Source organism: Megascapheus bottae, chromosome 9 (assembly GCF_031878675.1).
Source record: "Megascapheus bottae isolate mThoBot1 chromosome 9, mThoBot2.hap1, whole genome shotgun sequence".
NCBI lineage: Eukaryota > Metazoa > Chordata > Mammalia > Rodentia > Geomyidae > Megascapheus > Megascapheus bottae.
This window is the reverse complement of record NC_143517.1, coordinates 63,215,492-63,228,087: the sequence shown is the minus strand read 5'-3', so window position 1 is coordinate 63,228,087 and position 12,596 is coordinate 63,215,492. Positions and strand designations below refer to the sequence as shown.

The 12,596-nt window shown below is 45.1% G+C and overlaps 1 long non-coding RNA gene across 6 annotated transcripts in view; it reads right to left on the bottom strand.

Annotated features, from left to right (window-relative positions):
* The window catches only part of LOC150059280 (uncharacterized), a 205,066-nt gene that overhangs the window by 101,240 nt on the left and 91,230 nt on the right, over positions 1 to 12,596 (bottom strand). The gene's annotated exons all lie outside the window — the stretch shown is intronic.

The window sequence follows — 12,596 nt, the reverse complement described above, 5'->3', positions numbered from 1 at the left end:
TAGAGGCAGCAAGGACAGAGCACAGGAGAAAAGCAACTTCCCAGACTCTCCATGCATTGCTGGGGGATGCCCCAAGAATAGGACATCAGCTGGCCTTGTGAGGTCTTTGCCTTTTGTAGGCCTGGTGTGCTGCACATCATCTCACTCACTCCCTGGCAGCACTGTGACATGTCCATTCACAATGCCCAGTGTTTGGAACAAAGAAAGAGAGTTGAGAGAAACTGAGCAACAGGCAAAGCTCACATAGTCCATGAATGGCAGCACTGAACCTCAGTTGAGTTCTCTACATCCAGGTCTACACTGAGGTGGCCCTTTATCCAAAAGTTTAAAAAGTGACACGAGAAACCTGCTCCCAGCATGTCTTTCACTGGTCCTGTGCTCATGGTTTTCAATTTCGTCTTCAATCAGCACATGTGTTTCACACATAAGTTCTAAAAGCCAACCATCGCTGGGGCCAGGAGTTTGACCTAGTGGTAGAGTCCTTGCCTAGCATGCACGAAGACCCCGGTTCGATTCCTCGGTACCACACACATAGAAAAAAGCCAGAAGTGGTGCTGAGGCTTAAGTGGTAGAGCTCTAGCCTTGAGAAAGTCCAAGGACAGTGCTCAGGCCCTGAGTACAAGCCCAGGACTGGCAAAAAAAAAAAAAGCCAACCATCGCATACCTAAAATGACAGTGATAATAATAATCACAGTTGTAATGGGACATGAGTAAAAGAGAGGCTGTCAGGGAGGGGAAGGAGGGGACACTGAAGGGAGAAGATTAAAGGATATTTTAGGTGTGTGTTCATATGTTTAATTTATATATACTGTATATATCACATATATCATATATATTGCTTGATGCATGTAAGGAGAATGAAATTTATGTAAATTTTATATATGTTTATCATATCGTTCAAGAAATAAAACATACTAATTTCTATATCTCTAGCTCCAAATTAAATGGGAAGGAAGATCTGAGGAGCAGAGATTTCACCATGGCCTGGATGAGCCCGCCTCAGGATTCCAGCCCCTCACAGCACCCATATACCTCTGCTCACATTTCGACCTACTGGCAGCTGTCCTGTGATCCGGTACCTTCTATTTTGCCATTTCTGTTCATTCTCTCTTTCTCTATCTTTATGTTTCCACCTCTGCCCCTACCTCTCTGCATCTCTTCCATGAATATTTGTGAATCTATTTTATGTTTTATATAACAAAGCTAGCTAGTTTCTCTCAATGTGTGTGTGGCAGAGTGGGGAGGAGCATTCTGCAAAACAAACAAAATATTGTGACATCACTAGGTGATAGTCATTTCTCCTTATGCTCTTGAAAATCCTTTCCTCCTCTGTGTCAAGGGATACCTCTCTGAAGGGAAAAGAACCAGAGCTTTGTCACACGGAAGCCCTGCTTCTTCTCATAGCTTTCCTGACCTGCCAGCCCTGCTCCTGGCCCTGGATTGCTACAGAAACAGTGACACCCAAGCAATCCCTGGGCTTCAGGTCTGCCTGGCTTGAGCTCCATGGCTCAGGACAGCATGGGTTCTGTCTGTGGGATAGCCTTGGCTCCAGGATGCTCAGGTGTGCGGTGAGACCCTGTGGGAAAAAGGAAACTGTCCTGCACTACAGAAAGCCTCTTTTAGAGGCCTAGCTCATCTGTGCAGGGGCCTTCATCTGTTAGAGCTAATGATAGCCACAGCTGGCTAACACTGGGGCAGACCCCATGGGAGTCTCATCTCAGAGTTCGACAGCTGCAGTTTACAGATGTGACAAATGCAGGTCCTGAATGGCAAGCCATCTGTCACCCTCACTGCATCCCATCAAAGTTTGCTCTTTTCCCTGAACAGTGATTTCTTTACCCCTGCTTTGATTGGATCCAAGGACATGTCAGATACAGGCAAGAATGAGAAACTTGGGCTAATCACCCTGCGACTGACAGCCCTTGCACAGCCTGGCCAAGAGTCCTGTGATGTTATGAAAATAACACAAACCTTCAGTGAGACTTGTCTCCAATCCCGGCTCTAAGAGAGCTCACATCATATGATTCGGCCCATCAGTTGTTCTCTGCAACCTGCCAAGAAGCAGGGGTGAGCCTAAGCTGAGTAATGGGCACAGAGTAGACAGAGGTAGATGAAGACATCAGGACTCCAGAAAGCTCTAGGCCTAAGGCAGCTGCCAAGGCTTTAAAGGCCAAGGAATGTGGGCACTGGAGGGGCATAGCTGCCTGGAAGGCATAGATTCTTTAGGGAGATGCAGCAAACCCTCAGCGTATGTGTACAAGCTCCCTCCCCTCCCTCTGACAAACCCAGAAGGAAGCCACAGGGATTCTGAATCAGCTCAGGAGCACTGGAGGGCTACAGAGTGAGAATGGAAAACCATTCTCACCGAGGCTCTTCCCCCATATCCTAGAATAGACATGCAGTCACTAGTGAGTGGTTGAGGGATTCAATAAAATGCTTCCTAAAGCTCTCAGCACAGTGTCTGACACAGCCACAGCCTCATTCACATTCTCCTTTACCCTGTGCTCCTCAGGCCTCAACTGAAGAGACTTCCCTGATCCCAGCCGCTCCCCCCAGAAATGGCCTGGACACCCTCACAGAACCCTGACAGATAAGCATGTGATCACCCTGGTTCATCCATGAGGATGCAGGCTGACATTATTTGCTTGGCTAAGCTACATGGGCCACAAGCAGGAGAGCCAAGATCTACACTCACCTCTGCCTTCCAAGTGCGTTTATTCTATATCTCACACCTACAAGAATATACTATATCTCATCTATAGTGATTTGACCCACCCAAAGGAAGTGGGTCATCCTCTACGGCAGAGAGAACAGTGTTCTACCCAAATCACCTCAGACATGCATGGCTTGCTCCTTACACACTGTGCTTTCTTCTTTCTTTCCTTTATCTTTTTTTTTTTTTGGTCAGTTGTGGGGCTTGAACTCAGTGCCTAGGCACTGTCATCTGAGCTTGGTTACTCAAAGCTACCACTTGAGCACTTTGAGCCACCACTCTACTTTCAGCTTTTGGGTGGTTAATTGGAAATAAGCGTCTCATGGACGCTCCTGCCCAGGCTGCCTTCAAACCATCATCCTGGGATCTCAGCCTCCTGAGTAGCTAGGATTACAAGCATGAGCCACCAGCCCCAAGTCAGTGTACTTGCTTTCACTTGCCACTGTGGGCCTGAATCTTTTCAAGACTTCCCTCAAAGTGCTGTGCTCAGGGGAAGTGGGAAGCATGTGGCATTCATACATTTCCCTGTGGCAGTGCTGAACTAATGATCACAAAAGAACAGAAAGTACCCAGGTCCCCTGCCTAGAGCCAGAGCCACTCCCAGGCTAAGTAGTCCAGAAATCCTATGGGACCATGCCCCCTTAGCTTGACCTTTTCTCTCCCCAGTTGCCTCATTGTCTTGTCTCAATGAGACATTTAGAAAGTCCCCTGTACCAAGTTCTCATGGCAAGCTCCCATAACGGGAAGGCTTGACCTAAGGTATTACCCCAAATTCTTTCACAGGAGCTAGGCACACCCGTACAAGAGGGAGATGACTGGTCTGGGCCACCTCTCCCAAATCAGGGGCCACTGCTATTTTTCTGCAGATTCACAGGACTCTTGTGAGATCACACATTTTGAAAATGGCTGAGATAATCATTCTCCATCTCAAGGATATAAAGATCCAGGGAAATTTCCATGATCTTTGGCTACAAGTCCACCTACAGAAACACAGTACACAAGGTCCTACATGCTTTTTCTCAGGGATGCCCAAATAGTCCTAATCTCCTCAGGTCTCATCTCCCCTCAACTGCGAGCTAACTCCTGAAAATTCAGCTAGCTGAGTTTTATTGCTGCTCCAATAAAACATCCTAGTTGAGGCTGCACTTAAAGCTATTACCTGAAAGATGTTATACTTGAGTTCAAATGAGATATCAGTTTCTTCATCTATAAAACAGCATCACCATTTTAGAATCTTGAAGGGAAGGTACAGGTCTACCAAAAGCTAAACAAAGTGAAATTTTCTGTTTGGCATGGCTAGAGAAAGGCTGGTCTCCCTTCACAGCTCTTCTCCCCAGCATCAAGCAGGCCTGCCAGCCACATGTGGGCCTTGCCTGTACATGTGAATCTTGCTTAATGGCAGGTCTTTAGAGGTGATCACTGCCATGGGCTTGGAGACAGCCTGAGACTACTGCAGAATGAGGGGCTGCCTCACCATGGAAGTTTCAGATCAGCCCTTTGTCCTTAGCCTTTACCATTTCTGCCTTGTGAATAGTCACATCATTCCTTCTGCTGAAAGACAGGCAGAGAGAAGGTGTGGGTGCCTTCATTCTGCTCCTATTCAAGTTGCTTTATGAAGCTGTCCCTGTTTCCCCCAACCTCCTCCAACCCAGTTCCAGGATGGCTGCTTCACTCTGACAAGTTGGAAGGCTAAAGATCAAGGCAGCCAGTGTTATATAACAGCAGCTGAGCACCATACAATACCAGGGTCACACTGTGAAATATCTCTATCGATATGTTATAAATGGAGAACCTGAGGCATAGAGGGAGAAGGGGTTTGTGTAAGTCACAGAATTCATGGGTAACTGAGCTGAGATTCTGGCTTTGGTGCACAGGACCCCAAAGTGCTTGCTGGTTCACCTAAACCGAAGTGAATTCTGAACCCAAATATCAAGAGGAGATGGAAGAAATGCATTTACATTGTATAAACGTCTAAACACCATTCAGGAATTCATGAGTCTCTCCTTCGAGCATTGATCTTATCTACAGAGAAGTCTTGGGAGCTGTTTGAATTGGTAAGTGGTAGGATCTGATTTAAATGCTTAAAAAGAGCACTTTGTCATGCCCAGTGTTGAGAAGAGATCACAGAAGTCAAAGCAAGCAGCACAAAGACCAGAGGGAGGCTGCTGAGAAAGCTGGAGGGAGCAATGGAGGGGTGAGGTACCTGAGTGGCTGTGGAGGTGCAGAGAAGTGAGCGGACTGTCTGCTAAGGACGGCTCCCTCGGCAGTCACTCTGGATGTGGGGGTGGACAAACATGACGTCAAGACCATTCCAGGACTTCCATTTGAGTGATCCTCAGGATGGTAGTGGCATTTCCCAAGATGGGTGACAATGAAACGAAGAACAACTTTACAGGAAAGGTGGAAAAGTGAAGACTTGTTTCTCCCCGATGTACTGAGATGAGGTGCCCATTAGTCATCTAAGTGGCATGTCAAGCTGTGGGATAGATGAGTCTGCAGCCGGGATGGCAGTGCTGAAGATAGAAATTTGGAAGTCATTATAAAGATGGTATTTAAAGTCATGCAGTAGATGGGGTCAGCTCAGGGGAGTGTGCAGCTAAAGAAGAAAAAAGACCTAGGACTGAACCCTAGGGTAGTCCAGGCCAGAGATGCAGTAAGAAGACAATGAAAACAGCCTGAAAGGGAATGGTGGGCCCCAGAGACTCTGCAGATGAAGCCAAAAAGAGGTCTGGAGCCAAAGGCATCATCTGTGTGAAAGTTACTAGAAAGAAAAGGTGATAACAGAAAAGAAGCCATGAACTTTCCAGTCTGGAGAGCCACGGTGATCTGAGAAGGCAGTGTTCACACAGCCAGCGTCAGACCACATAGACTAGAGGAAAGAGAGATTGGGAGACAGGAAATAACAACAAGAAGGAACTCAGAGACAAAATGCAATAGAAGCTAAGGGGGAAAATGTGTGCTTGTAGGAGATAGTGGAACAATTAAATATTCTGAAGGAATAATCCCAAGTATAAGGATCCACTCTGTCAAAACATATACAGTGGAAAAAAATCCTCTTCAATAAATGGTATTGGGAAAACTGGGCATCCCAATATAGAAAACTAAAAGTGGATCCCTGTCTGTCCTCATGTACTACTATCAACTCAATGTGGATCAAAGACCTCCATGTCAGACCTGAAACTTCAAAATTACTGCAAGAGGGAGTTGGAGAAACATTAGTACTTATAGGCATAGGCAGAAATTGTTTGAAGAGAGTGCCAGGGGCACAGCAGATAGGAGAGAAACTTTACAAATGGGATTATATCAAACTTAAAAAGTTTCTGCACAGCAATGGACACCAACAGATGGGGAGAAGATTATGGCCTGATGTGCAAAACATGCAAGGAACTCAAGAAAGTAACACTTCACAAAGGTAATAAACCAATCACTAAATGGACAAGGGAGATAAAGAAAGACTTCTCAGAAGAAGGGATAAGAATGGAAAAGAAACATATGAGAAAATACCATCCCTGGCCATAAAATAAATACAAATTTAAAAAAAAACTTGAGATTCTAGCTCCTCCCAATTAGACTGACCCACATCATAAATTCAAAAAAACAACAAATGCTGATGGGGATGTGGGAGAAAAGGAACCAGCTGCACTGTTTGTGGGAATGTAAACTAGTACACTCACTCTGGAAAGCAGTTTGGCGATTCCTCAGAAAATGAAACATAGATCTTCCCTACAACCCAGCCATACCATTTCCCAGGCATCTACCCAGAATATCACAAGCCAGGTTACCCTAAAGACACTTTCATATCCATGTTCATTGTGGCACTACTCACAACAGCGAAGTTATGGAAGCAGCCCTGATGCCATACATTAGATGAATGGATCCAAAAATCATGGTATCTATACACAAGGAAATTTTACACAGCCTCTGGAAAGAATAATATTATGTCATCTGCAGAAAAATGAATGGACTTAGAACAAATCATGTACAGTGAGATAATGTACAGGTTCAGAGAGGCGAATGGCTCATGTTTTCTCTCATATATAGAAGTTAGTGAGTCCAAAGCATGCTACTATTAGAAGAGGTATCCAAAGGTGCAAGGCCTCTGAACATTTAAAATAGTATTGAGGCAAAGTAGCAGGTATAAAATTAACCCTCAAAAAAGCAATGGCTTCCCTGTATGCCAACAACGAGAAGAGTGAGGCAAGAAATCCAGAAAGCAACTCCTTTTGCAATAGCCTCAAAGAAAATAAAATACTTAGGAATTAGCTAAGGATATAAAGGATGAAAACTTTAAAAACCAGATAAAGGAAATGAAAGCAGAACTGAGGAAATGGGAAAATCTCCCATGCTCCTGAATTGGACGAATTAACATTGTGAAAATGGCAGTCCTGACAAAGTCTATCTACAAATTCAATGCAATACCCATCAATATCCCAATGTCATTCTTTGAGGAAATAGAAGAAGCAATCCAAAAGGTTGAGCAATGGCTGTCTGGGAGCTGAGGAAATGGTAGAAACAGAGGAATGCAGGAGGATGGATCCATCTGTGTGATCAATACACAGTGTTCCTTGTGGGTGGAACTGAACTCTACCTGGAGGCCTCTGCCCTGAGCACAGACCTCAGCTTTGATTTGAACTACCTGGCTTCTTACCCTCTGTCCCAAAACATCCCTTCTCAGAGGAGGATCCCCTTCTACCAGGACCACTCTATGAAACCATGTCCCCTGCTCCACATCTGGCCCTCCATTCCTGCTCTATCATAATATATTATTGGCTTCCTTCATAGCATTAGATACCTGGAACCAGTTTATTTATGTGTTGATGTGTGTGCATGTTTCTTACACTTCTCCCCACTGGGAGTCCTGTTTTATCCTGTAACTCTAGCACACAATTTGTAGCAAAAAAAAAACTTTGCGAAATCAATGAAGCAAGTCGGAAGTTTCTAACCAGTGCCTGGTACCTGTTAGTTACCTTCTCTTCATTCTTCCTCATTGATAGACTCTGGTTTCCTCATGAACGCTAGGGGCATAGCAAAGTATGGAATAGGCAGACAAGGGATATGAAAAAAAGAAGAAACAATGGAAGGAAGGGAGGAAGGGAAGGGAAGGGAAGGGAAGGGAAGGGAAGGGAAGGGAAGGGAAGGGAAGGGAAGGGAAGGGAAGGGAAGGGAAGGGAAGGGAAGGGAAGGGAAGGGAAGGGAAGGGAAGGGAAAGGAAGGGCTGCTTGCACAATCCAGAAGCCCCTTCCTTCTTACTTCCTCCCCCAAACCCCCAAGCTGTATCTACCACCGATTAAAGGTAAGGATTGGATTCAATCTGTAGTTTTCAAACCTTTCCTTTGGCATCAGCAAAACTTCTTTGACAAAACCTTTAGAGTCCATGTGACTGGGGTGGTTAAATTAAACAGCTGCTCGAATCCATGCCCCTAGCTCTATTCCTTGGGAGCACCAACCTGCAGCTTAGGACATGCCCAGAGCCCTGGAACTCAAAGGGACAACAGCTTGAAAGCTACTGGTCCAGGCTCCTTGCAGGGCCAGCCTCTAGTATAGCTCAGCCTCCCAAGGAGATTCTAGTCTGGTGTCAGAGCTTGGCCCCAAGGACTTCCTGCTGGGAAACTGTGCTCTGTGATCCTGATGGATGCTGACAGCAATTAGCAGAGAACAATTTCCCTGTAGAAAGGTGGGAACATTTATTAGGCACTTGATGCCAGGAGCCAAGACACAACCCAAAATTCATTAGTATTTAGGACTAGCAAGTGGCCCCATTCTCACCCAAGGGTTAAAGGGAAATCCAGACTCTATAAATAAGGGTGACGAAGGCCTTTTAAATCTTAGCTTCACCAGAATGGAGTTTCCATCTCTTTAATTTGCAATCTATTCCCTGGGCATGTCACAATTGATATGAGCTTAGTGGGTTTTATTAAATCAAACACCCGTCAGGTTGAAAGTTTGCTGCATTGTCAATGACAAAGCCAAGCCAGCCACCATGGGTTGCTCAACATTAAGCTCCTCTGCAGCCTCTCTGCACAGTTAACCTCCTGCGGCACTGAAAAGGCTTGACTTAGAAGCAAACCCCACTATGAGATCTCAGTGTGTTGATCTGGTGGTTTGTACCTGTCTGCCATCTCGTCTCGTGTTTGTACGCATCCCATGACTGTATACTGAGCAGGCACTGTGCCAGGCTCTGGGGATTCAAAGTTGTCTCACTCATAGCCAAATGGTCTGGGGAAAGAAGGCGAGGAATTGGTGAAAGCAACACTTGCAGTAGAGGACAGCATTGGTCGAGTGAGTGCTTATTGAGCAACACAAAGTCAGAATTTAGCACAGTCTCAGGTCACTAAAGAGAGCTTCTCAAAGCCACAGCACCTGGAGGAGGCGACTGGTGAGGACTCCTGGGAGCAAAACCATGTGTGCGAAGCCACCATGGCCAAGTGTGCAAGAGGCTAGAGCACAGCAAGTGTGAAAAGGCTGGAGAGTAGAGAACAAGCAGATGCCAGGAGACAAGGCCATGAGTTAGGCAAGGGTCCAGCCATGAATACTGGCTGCTTAGTGAGGGAATTTGAACTTAAGCCTGAAGACAGAGGAGCATCATAAAAAGTTCTAATGTTAAGGAAGTAAGTCAGACCCAGAGAGGCAACAGATGCATGTTTTCCCTCATATACAGAACCTAGAATTAGTGTATAATCATATAACAACTATATTGGGAGGTATGCAAGTATATACAAATGTACTTACTGAAATATGATAGATTAAGAGAGAATTCAAATAGTATAGTTCCTTAGAAAGCCAAAGTCAAGTTCAACAGAATAAACACCAGGAAGCGGATACGTGAAAAGGGTGTGGTGTGGTGAAGGGAAGAAGGGCAGATGAGTGAAGAAGAGAAGTGGGGGAGAATGCAGTCAAGAAAAGTAAGGGAAGGCCAGAAGGCTGGGACAGATGAGTGACGATGATGAAAAGGGTGCCATTGATCAGGATGCATTACATTCATAAATTGCTTTATTAAATGGTGATTCCTTGGTACAACTACTTAAAGATAATATATATTAAAATAAAGTTCCAATGCGGTATTGACCATTGGTTTTTCTGCAGGGAAATATTGTAACAAACTCTTTTTGTTGCAAGTCACAGAAATTCATCTTCTAACTGGCTTAAGCAGGAAATCCTGGAGACTTTGTTGGATCCAGGTACTTAAGTGAAAGCATCACTATTTGTGCTGAAACCCTGTCTTCTCAGGACTTTGTCTGTGCTGGCTTCAGTGACAGACAGACCCTCTTACCTGCCTATACCTGCTGGCAATCAAATCTAACCTAACCATTCATTATTGCTTACTTAGTCCTGACGGCATTCTAAGTATTTTCTGAAATATTCCATCATTTAAAACCCAAAATATCTTAATCCAATGGGTGCCTTTTAAAATCCCTACTTATAGATGACAAAACCAAGGCACTGAGAAGTAACTTGACCAAAGTCACACAGATGGTAGTATGGTCTATAATGTGTCCCTCCAAAATGTCCAGGTTGCAACTTGATAATGGTTTTATGACGAAGCAAGGCTTTCCCCAAGTGGTTAAGTCTGGAACATAATGACTTTGTAAAGGAAGAGTGACGGGTCATTTGTCCCTGGCCCCTCCATCTCTTCTGCCCCATGAGGACCACGGCCTTTTGTCCCCTCCTGCTCTTCGGCCAGGTGGGATGGTGCAAGGAAACAGTGACAAGGAGTCCCATACCCTCACAGACACCACATCTGCCAATGTTTGCATCATGGCTTTCCCAGCCCTCTACATGGTGAGCCATGAACTGGTTTATAAATCACCTGGTCCAGGCATTCAGTTGCAGCTTCAGGAACAGACTGACACAACTACTGAGTGGGAATGCTGAGACCCACAAAAGAGAATACTCCCCTCTACAGCAGGCAGGTCTCAAAAGCTGAGACAGTATCTGACTTCCATTTCATTGGTGTTTACTCAGTTCTGGGCTCACGGCTGACATCCAATGGCCACACATTGAGTTGAACTGAATAATTCATGCCAGCTCCATTGAGAACAGAAGCAGGTTCCCAGGATGCCCTCATTAGCGCCATCCCAGCTAATGATTCTCAGCACCTTGAGAAGCCAGTATCATGGATGCATCTGGTTTATTCTTTTCCATGCAGTCAAACAGATCTCAGTTTAGACTTCATTTTGATGTTGGACAAGTTGCTTCTTGCATTTGTTCCACTGTGCATTGTTAGGGGTCAGGCCCTGAGCCACCAGGGATAAGAGAATGATACAATGCAGTAAGGTAACTGTCCCTGGGAGCTTATACACCAATGCTGTGGGAAATCTAATCTGAAACTACGGTTTAGATTCCTCATCAGAAAAATGGACCCTCCTCCTAGCCCTCCAGAGAGGAGAAAATAGTCAGGCCAAGAGAAAGGCTTGCACAATATCCCACATATATTAAGAGCTTAGTAAGTTTTCTTCCTTTCCATTCCCTCAACCCAGGTTTGCTACCAAGGATTTCTAATGGAAGGGCAGGGCGATGTGGGGACTAGAAATAACAACTGCTAGTATGACGCTAAATGTAAGGACCTCCAGGATATAGAAACAAAAGCCATATAATGAGTGATTGTTGTCCTTGATGTACTATGTTATCTCCCATCTCTTTTACTGTCCCTTGGTTATCTCATATTGTTACAATATTTCACCTTGTTATCTGATATATTTTATATATGCTTAATTGGTTGTTTGAAATAGGAGAGAGAAGGGGGAAATCAAGTTGTGAGGGGGTGGTGGGGAGGTAAATGGGAAACAGGACATGAGAAAGGGTATCAATATTTGTGAAGTAATGTACCTTCTATTTGGTGAATATAATGTAACCCTTCTATTAATTACAATAAAAATATATGAAAAAAAGAAGTAATATACCCACTACCTGATGAATGTAACTGTAACCCCTCTATACATTACCCTGGCAATAAAATATAATTTAAAAAATAAAAAGAAATAACAACTGCTGCTAAATTCCAGTCCCCCTCTGCTCCTACCCTGTCCACCTCTCTAAGGAGGAAAACGATTCAAAGTGATAAGTGCTAGAGTCTCTCTCTCTCTCTCTCTCTCTCTCTCTCTCTCTCTCTCTCTCTCTCTCTCTCTCTCTCTCTCCCTCCCTCCCTCCCTCCCTTCCTCCCTCCCTCCCTCCTTCCCTCCCTCCCTCTCTCCCTCCTGCTCCCTCTTCATCCCCACCCCACCCACCCACACTTCTTGGCTGTTTTTCTTCTAGGAACTGAAGCTGTTCCCTATTCCAAGGTAGGGAGCTCACTGAGATAATAAGGCTGAATTCGGGGAGATAAACACTGGGGCCATAATGTCAGCCCCAGCCTTACTACTGCCTAGTCTCCAGCAAGTTTTCTAATCTATGAAACCAGTGCAATAACAACTCCTAGTTCAAAAGTCAGTGGCAGTGAACTGCTCATGATCCTCACAGGGCTCTGTGAGTTGGCTTCCCCAGGAAAGTAGGGTAAGAAAGCAAGGACATTAGCTGGCACCAGTGCCTGTAATCCTAGCTACTCAGGAAGCTGAGATCTGAGGATCACAGTTCAAAGCCAGCCCAGGCAGATAGATAGTCCACGAGACTTTTATCTTCAATAAACTACTCAGAATGGGCTGGAAGTGGCTCTGTGGCTCAAATGGTAGAGCCTAGCCTTGAGTACAGAAAGACTCAGGGACAAAGCCCAGGGCCTGAATTCGAGCCCCAGGTCTGGACGCAAAAAAAAAAAAAAAATGGGAAGGGAGAAAGGACAATATTTAGGCCACAAACAAGGACACAGCCTGCCTGGCTTGTCAAAATTCTGCTTTGGGCAGATGCCCAGAGTTTGGTGAGCATGACAGGTTATTTTGCCTTCCCTTTTCTG